Source organism: Elephantulus edwardii, unplaced genomic scaffold, assembly GCF_000299155.1.
Source record: "Elephantulus edwardii isolate Elephantulus edwardi_28Jun2011 unplaced genomic scaffold, EleEdw1.0 scaffold00017, whole genome shotgun sequence".
Taxonomy (NCBI): domain Eukaryota; kingdom Metazoa; phylum Chordata; class Mammalia; order Macroscelidea; family Macroscelididae; genus Elephantulus; species Elephantulus edwardii.
The window spans coordinates 22,357,938-22,371,651 of record NW_006399767.1 but is presented as its reverse complement, the minus strand read 5'-3'; positions in this window follow the sequence as shown (position 1 = coordinate 22,371,651).

The following is a 13,714-nucleotide window of genomic DNA, read 5'->3' as shown; positions in this document are numbered from 1 at the left end:
GAGACCGGCTGACCGCACCGCTCGTTTGGATATCAGTGAACACAATTATGTACCAAATTTAACTTGGCAAACTTTCTATGGCCTGTCCCATGTGCATCTTATTTAAAATTTTCCCCCTGGAAATCACTTCCCCGTTTACTATTTCCAGAGCTCTAGTGTTAGGCAGCGTGTGGTGTATCAAAGGCCTTGAGCAGCATCATGGGCCAATTTTATTACCAGGTTCCCCAGAACCAGATTGGAGGGTCTGCACCCAGCTGCTGCTCTGCAGCCTGGGCCTGTGGACCCTGGTGATAAAGAGTAAACTGTATCTTAGAAACCAGTGTCACCTTTTTTCACCTTTTAATTTTATATTATTTGTGTCATACATTTCCTGTAATGGAAGTGTTTATTTTACTGTACTTTTTGGTACCTTTTGGGAATCTAATGTATTGTAAGGTATTTTACACGTGTCCTGATTTTGCCACGACCTGGATATGAAGCTATCCAAGCTTTTGAAATAAAAATTTAAAAACCCCCCCCCAAAAAAAATAAAAATAAAATGTCATCCTCAGAAAGCAGGTATTTTGTCTGTCTTGTTTCCTATTGTGTCTCCAGTACCTATGACAGTGTCTGGTGCATCATAATAAAAATCCACTACCATTGAGTCAGTTCCAACTGATGACATCAGATTTCTGAGGCTGTTAATCTTTATAGGAGGAAATTGCTCATCTTATTCCCTTGGAGAAGCTGGTGGATTTGAACTGCTAAACTTTAAGTTAGCAAAGTACACATAAAACACCACCTCTACCTAGTTCCAAAACATTTCCATCACCACAAAAGAAAACTAGTACTAGCATAACTCCTATTCTCCACTCTTCCCAGCAAGAGCCAATTATCTTTCTGCCTCTATGAATTTATATTTTTTAAACCACTCATCCACCGCTGCATATTTAGGTTATTTCCACCTTTTATCTATAGTGGATAGTGGTACAATGAATATTGGTGTACAAAAATACCTGTTTCAGTCTCAGTTTTCCATTTTTTAAAACTGGAAATCAAAAGATGAATTGCTTTGGGGAAGTCTGCTGTCAGAGATTGCTCCAAAGTGCTAAAGAACAATGCTATCAGTCTAAAGACTAAGGAGCGCCTGATCCAGGCTATGGTCTTTGCAATTACATGCTATGCATCAGAGAGATGGATAATCAAATGACCAAGGATGATAGAAGAAGAATCGATGCCTTTGAGTTGTAGTGCTGGAGAAGAGTCTTGAACATACCATGGACTGCCAAGAAAACAAACAGGTCTGTCTTGGAGAGGGTGAAATCACATTTCTCTTTGGAGGCTAGGATTGTGAAGCTCCATCTTACATACTTTGGGCACATGACCAGAAGGGACCAGTCCTTGGAGAGGGATATCATGCTCAGAAGGGTAAAGGGACTGTGCAAGAGAGGAAGACTCCAGATGAGATGGACTGACACAGTAACTGGAGTAAAGGGGGTAGATGTGTCAGAGATAGTGAGACTGGCTCAGGATTTGGCAGGGTTCAGAGCCATTGAAAGTGACTCAATGGTCTATAACAACAACATATTTAGGAGTGAAATTGTTGAGTCATATGGAAGTTCTGTTTCACTTTTTTTTAAAAGGTGTCAGACTGTTTTCCAAAGTGACTGTGCCATTTACATTTATACCAGCAATATATAAGCATTCTAATTTCTCTGTTTCATCATCAATAGTTGTTCTTTTCTGCTTTTTTGTGATTGTTTCCTTCTAGAATTATAATGGACGATGTTTCATTAGGAGACCGGGTCTGTTTTTCTAGATTGTTTACTTTTGTTTACATTTCTAGCCCTGTTTGCTTCCTTTCCCCTTTAGAAGAGTTTGGTTTTGATACGGGCTTGATGTAAGAGATAGCTATAGCTCAGTCAAAAAGAAACATCTGAAAGTTGGACAAAGAATAAAAATGACAGAAAAATTGAAAAAAAAAAAAGAAACAGGCAATTAAGAATCAGAAATCATGGGACGAGGAACCTTGGACACGTCACTTTTCCTCTATGGGCCCAAGTTGCCTCATCAGCAACATGGCAAAACTGGACTATGAAATATGCTAGCTACATTCCACTTCTGACATTCTCCAGGTTCATAAACCATCAACATCTTCTAGTGCAAGGCACTCTTCCCCATCTCTGCTCCAGCCTGCCTGGGCTTCTTGAATCTGTCTTCCCATTTCTATTGCTCTTGCCTTTCCTGGGATCCCTGCAGGAGCCTTCAGGCTAGATGATCCTCTTCTCCCAGATGCCAAGCTCTCTCAGTCCTTCAAGAGGTGGGAACATGGATGAAACTGTTCTGTGACATCTGCCCTGCAGGAGGAAGCTTCTGGCCATGAGCACTATGTCCTGCAAGAAGATGACTCCACTAGATCCTGTCAATACAACCCTGAGGCTCAGAAACAGAAAATCCTGTGATGATCTGTCTTTAGACCCTGCTTTACTTGACCCTCTAGCCCACTTACTCCCCTATCTGCATGCAAGGGTCCATATGGTTCTTTTACCTTCAAAGTCTGACCTAGTCATGTATTGAAGGCTGAAAACAGAAGGAATCCAAGTGATCTTGTCTAAGCCTTTGTTTCACAGTAAGTAGACTAGAACTCACAGTGATTGACTCACCTAATTGGAGATCACATGGTCAATTGACAGTAGTGAGTCTTCTGTAACTTGAGCTTGGTCTCAAATACCAGGCTTGAGAGGAGTAACTTGTCTGGTACCTGGGAGAATGCACGGTCCTTTTTAGCTCAATCCTCAGCATTGTGTCCATCCTCAAAATGCTTGATACTGAGCCAAGCTAAAAGTCTGGGTCAGTTGATCCATCTCCCAGTCTAGTTTTCTTTGTCTCAAACCCAATTCAGTCAATTCTTTTGAACAGTTTGCTTTCCAATTCATTCCTTATCTTTCTCTGCTCTTTTCTACAGCAGGAATGGATCACTATAGACTGGGAGCCTGATAAAATCTGTATAATTCTTAAGCAGAGTTTTCAAGGAAAGGGAAGTGAATACAAAGAGATGAGATAGAAGGAATTGTGTGGGACATCATAGGTGGCTCACTATGCCTTCTTGAATCAATCATCTGGACTTTATACTGTGGTTAATGTTCAGAGGGTAGATGAGAGGAGGACAAGATAATAGGCAAATCATCCCTGTGAAGGGGCTGAGGCTCCATCTAGGAAGGTAGACTGTGCAGATGGTAAAGGCAAGGAGTGGAAGGAAGAGAATCTCTGGCTCTGCATGATTATGGTGAGGATGGACTGTGATTCCTGAGTTTCTGGGTTAAGGGACTGAAAGAGTGGTGGTGGCGGTTGAGGACGTAGGGCTTGCAAAAAGGATAATCTAATTTGCAGAGGAAGATTTTGACAAATCGATATAGACAAATTGAGTTTGAGATTCCAGCAGGAGAGCCTAGTTGGAAGTGTCCAGTACTCAAGGGGAACTGCTAGCTGGTGTCCTTGGAGAAAGAGCAGGACAAGGGATGGGAATTTATATGAGGGATGTCTGTTTGGTGGTAATAAAAGAGCTGAAGACAAAAAGATTGAAGTGATCATGTGGGGGCCAGGAGAGGTGGAAGGCAGAATATGATGCCAAAAGTGAACTCTGCTGGAAGGATGGGGACTTGGCAGGCTACCTGCTTTAAGGGTGATGAAAGAGTGAGAAGCTGGTGAAGGGGTCTGAAGAGGAGTGGAAGGAGAAGTGAGTAAATTCAGTGTCATTGAAATTGAGGGTGAGGGTGAATTGCAAGAAGGAAGGAGTTGCATACAAACAGCCAGTGCTGTACAGAGAATGAACAAGGCCAGCTCTGCCGGCAGCCAGAAAGTGGTATCTACACCCTGGGGGTGTGTTTTAGACACCTCACCTTCAGAAATGCCGACAACCCCTACCGGTGCCTAAAGAAAAGCCTGCATTCTCTGCAAACTGGCTGATGGGAGCTGCCCGAGCACGAACAAAACTTGCCTCTCTTAAAATAAAGTCCATTTTTAAATTCTTTTTTGGAGTTTTAAAAAATTTTTTTAAATGCAGCCAGTTGTATAATCTCACCTATTTGACAGAGAAATGTTTCTAAATTAACTTCTTATTATTTCTTACTTCTCACCCTGACAAAAGCTTCTCTGTGACAGGTGTTCTGTGACAATGTGCACACACAGAGGACAGCTCATTTGCAAGTCAGGAGTGTGAGTTCACGTGGGCGCACACACGCGTGCACGCGCGCACACAGCCAGGGAGTGTGGATGGGTGCGCGCTCGCCATCAGGAGTGAAGACCACGGCAGGCCAGGCCTGAGAACTGATTTGGACGATCTCACACAACCATGTGGTGTGCTTGATCATTGCTACACTTGCTGCACCCGCAATGCACTCACAGGTAGGCTGTGGGCTCCCTGAGGCCAGGGGCAGCCACTTCTGTGACCTCTGTCTCATCTCCCTCATTACCTAGCAGAGAACCTGCAGCAAATTCAACTATGTAAGCACACCCAAGTACCCCAGCTCACAGAAGTGCTCAAGAGACTGTCCAAATTTCCCCTGATATAATGCAGTAAGGTCCCCTTCTGAGAGAATGAGAACTAGAGCCACGTGCCCCTGATTACCGTAGCCCTCATCCCTCTGCTTTTCAAGCCGCTGTATGGGAACTCGTGAGAAGGGGTAATAAGCCAAAATGGAAAACCCTGGGGGCCACAGCTGAGAAGCTGCTGCATCCTCTGTGATCATTCTCTTGTTCCTCAGTTGCCACTTCCTAGGTGACCCCACACACAGAGGAAATGCTAATAACACTCCTCCCTTGCACTGCCCTTGTACCTCCGGGACCTGCCTAGGACTCTCTTGCATCAGCACCTGGGAACTCTCGTTTTACCCCTGGTTCTGGACCCTACAGCGATAAACAAATTGTCCCTAATTTAGATAATTAATAGTAATCAATATTTATGAAGTGCTTTGTGTCCTCAAACCTTTGCTTGATAAAGAAAAATCCTTAATGCTATCAAGTCTATTCGCACCCACGGCATAGTGGTTAAAGCATCTGATTACTAACTAGAAGGTCAGTGGATTGAATCCATCAGCCACGCTAAGGTAGAAAGATGTGGTCCTTTGCTTGCACGAAGTTTTATAGCCTTGGAGACCCAATGGACAATTCTGCTCTGTCTTGTACAGTCAATATGAGTCAGATCTTTGCATGAAATCTTTACAACAACCCTTATTATCTGCACCTCATTTTACAGAACACACCTTTGCAAAATCCAGCCATTCCACTCATCTTCCCATCCTGGAAATAGCCCCAGACTGGTGGCCAAAAGCCTTTTTAAATGTTTTTTGTGAATCTCCTGAATAAAGTAGGCTTGGAAGCAGGAGTGACATCCAAGAAAGCTTGCCTCCAGAAACTCTATGACCTTGGTGTAAAGATGAAAGTTTTGTGTTCAAGACTTACATTCATAAGGTCACAATAGGTCATCTATGATTCTACAGCACTTAACAACAACAACAACACTTTACAGATGGACCTGGGACTGATTTAAAAATGGTCAAGGAAGAAGAGTGGAATAAACGAGTCAAGATTAGAAAAATAATTTGTAGAAATAAAGAGATGAGTGCATTGTTGTTGTGAGGTGCTATCTAGTTGAGTATGACTCAGAGCGACCCTATGAACAACAGATTTGAACTTTCTCCTATCCTGCACCATCCTCATAATTCCTGACACACTAGAGCCCATTGAAGTAGTCACTATGTCAATCCTGGTCAAGGGCCTTCTTCTCTTTCATCAACCCTCTGCCCTTCCAAACATCATTTCCCTCTCCAAGGAATAGCCTCTCCTAGCAACATGCCCAAAGTGATGAAGGCATAGAAGTTCATTATTACTCTTCTTTCTTTTTGTATATATTAAAAAATGCTCATAGTACAAATATTTCTCAAAGAAAAATAAAGTAGCACTGTGAACAATAGTAAAGGAACTCTAGTGGCATAGCTTATAGCATGCTTTACTGCTAACCAAAAGGCCACTCATTGCCAGAGGTTCAAAACCACCAGTGGATCCTGAGGAGAAAGATGCCCAAACTCCTTCCATTAAGATTTATAGCCTCAGAAACCTATAGAGGGTCTCTATGAGTTGCAATCAATTCGATGTCAGGCAGAGTGAGAATTAACAATAATTGGTGTTCATGAAGTGCGCATTGTATTTGTGGTTTTGTGGTAGAATTCACACTTCCCAAGCTGGAGACTAGGTTTCAATTACAGTCAGTGCAGCCGTCAACTATTACAGTTGGAAGGTTTGCATGATGCTTTCCAATGAGATTCCAGACTAAGATGCATAAAGGGGAATAACACCTAGAGATCAACTTCCAAAAATCAACCCGTGAAAATACTATGGATTACAGTGCTCCAATTTCCTTCAGATTCTCATCAAACATGTGGACTGGGCAAGGCTGGACAGCCTTTAGCCCATTACGCATTGTGTCACCATGAGTTGAGAGATCAACTTCATGGCAACCACTCACATGAACTAAATGAAATACGTATGCAAAGAACTTAACATAGCATCACTACTAGATAAAATGTAGTCGTAGTCATTGTTTTGCTTTTACTATGTAGTGGATAAGGATGACAGAAGAAGAATTAGTGCCTTTGAGCTGTGGTATGGGAGAAGAGTACTGAACATCCCATGGATGACCAAAAGAACAAAGAAATATGTCTTGGAGAGGGTGCAGGTGGAGTATTCTTTGGAGGCAAGAATGATGAAGCCTGGCCTTACATACTTTGGGCATGTTGCTAGAAGGGGCTATTCCTTGGAGGGGGACATGATGTTGGGAAGGGTGGAGGTCCTGTGAAGGAGAGAAAGACCCTCGACCAGGTGGATTGATGCAGTGACTGCTGCAAAGGGCTCTTGTATATGAGGAAGTGTGAGAATGGCACAGGGTAGAACAGGGTTCAGATCTTTTGTTCATAGGGTTGCTATGAGTTGTACTCAATTCAACAGCACCTAACAACAACAAAAATTATCACCTAAAGAGAACTCTGGTAAGAAACTATACCGCAAACCCAAAGGCAGATAGTTCGAATACACCAGCTGCTAAGTGGGGCAAAGGATGAGCAATCTCCTCCCGTGCAATTAGCTGCCTCCGAAAACCTGCTGGAGGTCAGCTATGGGTTGGTTCTGACTCGATGGTACTCAACAATGTAACGTTATCACTTAAAGGAGACCTGGTGGTGTAAGACTAAATGACTGGCTGCTAACCTAAATATTAGTAGTTTGAACTCACCCAGCAGCTCCAAGGGAAAAAACTGGGAAATCTTCTTCTATAAACAGTTAGAGCCTGGAAACCTCTCTGGCGATAGATCTACTTTGTCAAATGGAGGAACTATGAGCCAGAATTAACTTGATGGAATCTAGCAACAACATTCTTCGCATGAGTGGGCTTGTATGTGTTTGCATGTGCCATCTAGTCAGTTGTCCCTTCAGCAGGTTTTCAGAGGCTGTAAATCACACAGGAAAAAAGACTGTCCATCGTTCTCCTATGAAACAGCTGGTGGACTTGAACTGCCTGCCTTCAAGTTGGTAGCACAACCCCTTACCAGGTAGGCCACTAGAGCCTATGCTGCTATGATAGAGGTACCCCAAGCACTTAGCTTTAACAAAATAAATGTATCTTCTCACAGTTTAGGAAGCTAGAAGCCCACATTCAGAGCACTGCTTTAGGGAAAGCCTTCTGTCCTCATGAGCTCCAGGGAAGGGGCTTGTCTCTTTTGAGTTGCTGTTCCTCAGCTCATCTGTCTTCCCTGTGTCTGGCTGCTTGCTCCCTTGCTTGCTTGCTTTATCTGCTCTTTCCTAGCTCAAAAGAGATTGATTTAAAGCACACCCTACACAGAAACGGCCTCATTAGCATAACAAAGAAAAACCATTCCCAAATGGCATTATAGCCACCGAGGATAAGGATTTATAATGCATAGTTTAAGGGGACACAACTCAATCTCTAACACTGCCCCACCAGCCCACCCCTCCTCCTGCAGGAAGTTGCCTTTTCACACTCTAGTGTCCTACCTTCCCTTCAAGTGATCATGTAACTGTAAACACCGTAACTTCGGGAGCTCTGTCTCCCTCAGGGGCCTGGTGCCCCTCACACAGTGACAGCACCAGCCTATCAGTCCTCCATCTACTCCTCATCTACGGAGCCAGCTGCCTGGTGATATGGCTGCTGGTGGTGCAGTGGGTCTGCCCTATTGTGAGTGCTGGATAAGCAGCTCCGAGGACCTTGACCACTTGGGTCCAGATCTGCAGGACCACATGATTTGGAGGGATGCCCATTTTCTGTCCCTCCCACCGGCACTTCCATTGTCTTGGACATCGGGAGTGGGGTCCCTGCAGGTCCCTCCCACCACTCCCAGACGCCCACAGCAGAGGGCGGCCTGTTGGGCTCTAATTTTAACCCCGAGGAAAGTGCCAATCGTTCATTTTCAAAGCTGTTTCAAAGTGACTCTGATAAGCAAATTGCTGGCAGCCCTAGCGGGTGATTATTCCTGCATTAATCAGGGGGAAATTATGCCAGTTACTGATTAACTAATTACAGCAATCAGATCGGCTGGGAGAACAAGGCAAGGGGAGGAGGCCAAGGTAAACACAACCTGGGAAAGGTGAAGGAGGCAATTTGGGGTGGGGGCAGAGGACAGAGACAAACTACCCCACACTGGCTGAGGAGCCCCTGGGGCTGGAGCTGGGTGCCCAGTCTGATGGGGGAGGTAAGGCCCTCCCTCTGGAAATAAACAACCTATGAGACAGGAGGAATTGTCGTATTCACTCCATCCTGAAGGAACCCCACGTAGAACCCTTTCTGGTAGAAGATGCTGATACGTCTACACATAGCTCACCTCTGCTCTGTTTGAGGGAGGGAACTGGAAGAGCCCTGGGAACTTGGCTATAAGTCACAGTCTCAGAAGCAGAGGTACAAGTGCCAAAAAGAGAGTGCCCAGTGTGGCAGGTTGGTGTGATGACGGTATCGGGCAATTTTTGTAGGGAGCACCTGGCATGTGTGTTGAACATCTTTTATGCAACACACTTCTATTCTCAAATCTGAAACACAGAGGGGCCATGCCTGGGAAGCGATTCCAAAGTAGCTGGGTTTTGTTTGTTTTTTTATTTAACAGGTGCCATCATGACAGCAAATGATGGGCAACCTCCTCCCTTGTGATTTATAGTCTCTAAAGACCCACTGGAGGGTCTGCTGAGTCGGTTCTGACTCCACAGCAGGTAACAATAACATCATGTCCTGGGCAGCTAACTAAAAGACTGGCAGTTCAAGTCCACCAATGGCTCCAGGGAGAAAGATGGGCAAACTCCTCCAGTGTAATTTACAACCTCCAAAAATCCCCTGGGGGGTCAGCTACGAGTTGGTAATGAGAGAGAGAACTCATAACATGAGTTTTGGGGGTTGTTATATGTAGGGGACTGTGCTGATAACCCAAAAATAGTACCTCTCAGGTGGCTGGAATTTACCAGTGATTCCTTGGGCAAAAGATGGATAACCTCCTCCTTTGTGATTTACTGCCTCTGAAAACCTGCTGGAGGTCAGCTGTGGGTTGGCACCAAGTCAATGACAATGAGTGAGTGAGTGAGTGATTGTATTAGGATATTATGGAAGCTCTGGTGATGTAGTTGGTAAAGAGTTTCACAGTTACCCTTTGGGTAGCCTTCTTTTCTGGCAGCTGGAATCTATCTCCTGTTACCATTTATAGCCTTGGAGTCCTGATGGAGCACTGCTTTGAGTCAGACCTGACTTGATGGCAGTCAGATTTTTCCCTTTAGTGTATCACAAGTATTATAAGTTATGAACAACTGAGTGAGAGCCCCTGCCCTTGAGGAGCTTCTGCTCTGATGTAGCCAAAGAAGGGACAAATTGTTAACGAGCAGGAAGACAGTAATGGCAAGGGGAGAGGTGGAAGAAACCCAGGGAAGGATTTCTCTAGGAAATGACTCTTTGGCAGCATTGGTAAAGATAAAACAAGTGGAAAGGGTATTTTAGTTTGAGCAGTCAAAATATACAAAGTCAAAGCGGTGGGGACTTTAAGGGGAAACCAGGGAGGTCCAGTGTGGCCACAGCAAAGGTGGAAGGGAGAGAGAGGCTTCAGAAATGAGCCTGGAATGTCACCCTGAAAGATGTAGGATTTTTGTTAGAATATCTAGACCCATTAGAGAGGTTTTGAAGAATTATGTTACTATTTTTCTAGTTACAAAAACAATAAAAATAACTTACACTTTTTGTAATGATTCAAGCCAGTGAAGTAATATAAAGAGTCATAAGAGGAGTAAAAACACGTGATATTTAAGTACCTTCATACCATTTCCAAATCTGCCCCCTAAGTCATCAATAGAAAGTTTGTTTCTTCTTCCTGGGAAAAAGTTGGCCCCAGATATCCATCCATCTGTTGGGTTGTGGTGTTCTTATGTTCTTGTTTTTTTCATGGCCACCTATAAGGAAGACTACACATTTCTAACTTTCTTAGAAACTAGATATGGTTATGGACTAGATCCTGGTGGACAGGATGTAACCTAAATTAGTATATAAGACTTTGAGTAAGTGAATTTTAATAGACAGGCCATGCAGGTCTTGATGCTTTTTTCTTTTTTACTGATTGAAATGGAGAAGTGTCAGTTTAAGCTAAAGCCACCATCTTGGATCATGAGGCAGCCTTGAGAATGGAGGTCACTCACGGTTGGTAAAAAAAAAACAGCAAAAGTTTTATAAAGTAGAAAACTTAATGGACTAGAATTCCTAAACAAGCCCTGAACCACTAACTTCCAGCCCTTGAAGAGATGGAGAAGTATACTTTGCTTGAAACATTGTTTTCTACTTTGTTTGAAAACATTGTTTTATGGCCTGTATTTTTGTTTCTTAGAAAATAAGGCTGTTGCCCAGCCTTAATATTACCACTCCTTGTACATTTCTTTGCCTACTTAACTGCTACACCAATAGGCAGTATCATGACAGATGGAGAAAAGATGGAAGTTGTCAAGAATTTTTGTTGTATTTGGACTTACAATCAACACTCATGGTAGCGGTAGTCAAGAGATCAAACGACGTGCTGCACTAGGGAAATTTGCTGTCAACAACCTTTCCGAAGTGGTAAAAAGCAATGATATCTGTTTAAAGACTAAGGTGCACTTGATCCAAGCCATAGTCTTTCCAGTTACGTTGTATACATCTAAAAGTTGGGCAGTGAATAATGAATAAGAAGAATCAGTACCTTTGAGTTGTGGTGTTGTCAAAGAATATTGAATATCCCATGAACTGCTATAAAGGAACAAACAAATTTGTCTTGGAGGAAATGCAACCAGTGTGCTTCTTAGAAGCAAGGATGGTGAGACTTCATTTCACATATCTGGGCTTGTTTTCAGGAGGGGCAAATCCTTGGGAAAAGTGATCATGCTGGGAAATGTAGAGTCAGAGAAAGAGAGGAGGATCTCCAGGCAGGTAGATTGACACAGTGACTATAACAATGGGCTTGAGCACATCAGAGATGCTGAGGATGGTACAGGATAGGGCAAAGTTCAGATCTGTTCTTGCTAGGGTTGCATGTGTTGTAGTTGACTCAATTACATCTAACAAAGACAAGAACTTTTTTTCCCTCTCTGTCCACTGCAATCCTGAAAGCAGACAGTTTGAATCCACCGGCTGTTTTACAGAAGGATGGGCAATCTCCTCTTGTGTGATTAACAACCTCTGAAAACCCACTGCAGAAAGGTCTATGTGTCAGTTCTGACTCGATGGTACTCAACAACAACAAAGGGGGGGGTGTACACACACACACACACACACACACACACACACACACACGTATACATATATATATTTCAATTAAACAGGTATTTTACTCTGCAACTTATTTTTCTTACACATGACTCCGAATCAACAATTAGATCTACTTCTCTTTAACAGCTGCATAATATTCCAAAATTGGGCTGTAATTTATTCAGGACTTTTCATCTTAATGAACACACTGATTTCTAGATTTCTGTTCTCACTAGTGATGTGACAATAGATATCTGAATATGTGAGTACAAATATTCTTAATGTTGTTGTTAGGTGCCATCAAGTATGACTCAAAAATCATATGAACAGCCAACCTGAACCCAGACCTATCCTATGCCATCCTCACCATCTCTGAAATACTCAAAACCATTGCTGAAGTCACTGTGTCAATTCATCTCATTGTAAGTCTTATTCTCCTTTGCTGACCCCCCCTTTAATATTTCCAAGAATGATGTCCCTCTCCAATAAATAGCCTCATCTAGCTACATGTCCAAAGTATGAAAGATGAAGCTTCACCATCTTTGCCTCCAAGAAGCACACCACCTGCACCCACTCCAAACATATAACTGTTTTTTCTCTTGTCAGTCTGTAGAGTATTCTTGCTAGCTAGAGCTTTCTCTCTGTTGGATAAATTCCCCCAATGTGACTTTCTTAACTCAGAATAGCTCCAAGGTCCTGAACCACAAAGGCAGAATACCAGTTGCCATCAAGTCTGCCCTAATTCTTGATAACACCATGTATACAAAGTAAGACTTCCTTCTATAGGGTTTTAAGGCCTATGAAAACCAGTGGAGGCAGGACACCAGACTTTTCTTCCTAGGTGCCTCTAGGTGGATTCAAACTGCCAGTCATGTAACTCCAAACAACCTCACTGCCATTGAGTTGATCCTGACTCTTAGCAACCCAACAGTCCTATGGAGCTTCTACAGCTATAACTTTTATAGAAGAGCCCTGGTGAGTGACATGTGCAAAGCGACATGCACAGAGTGAGCAGAACAGATGGAATTTCAGTGAGAACTATTATTAAAATAAATAGTTTGGGAGCCATTGGAACAGAGAGCCTTGGTGGGGAGCAGCGAGCCACGGCAAGATCCACCCACCAGGAGCAAGCAGGACAGCAGGAATTTGAGTGAGGTACTTAAGGGAGGATCACTGCTGATTGCTGCACCATGTGAGACCCCCCTCATCTTAGGAGGAAGGAGACAGCTGGAGTTGGACTGGGGTTGTAGACCCAGTTCTCAAGGGGAAAACCAAGGCTTCCTCATTTTCCATTCAGCTCCCCCCCTAGTGTGCCTGTATATGCCCCCCATGTGTCTGTACATGCACCTATCATACGTGCATCCACACACGTGACTGCCTAACCCTCTTTTGGAGCAGTACATCAGGTCAAGAACCAGCTATCACCTCAGTCATGGAAAAACTCTACTTCCACAATGTCATGAAAGAAACAGGCCACCCACACCCTACACAAGCCCAAAGCAATATATCACTCCCAAAAAGTGACATAGTGTCAATGGATTTCCTGAAGCCAGAAAGTCTGATGGAACTTTCTGACACAGAATTTAAAAGAAAAAGGATTGAATATTTCCAATGGGTGAAAGATAAACTTGAAGAATTACAGGACACTGCAAGCAAAAACCAGGAGGAGCTTAAAAAAGCAATCCAGAACAATGCAGATAAAACAAATGAGGCATTAGAGGCTCTGGAAAAACAAGAAACCACAATCCAGAATATGAGGTCCAATGTCTCAGATGCTGTCAACATGATGGAGGGACACATGAACAGAGTTGAAGAGATGGAACACAGAACCAGTGAAATAGAAGATAGAATTGTCACCAATCATCTGCTAGAATAAAAAACAGAATCAAAAAGGAAAGAAAAAGAAGAAAATCTAAGAATAATGTGGGA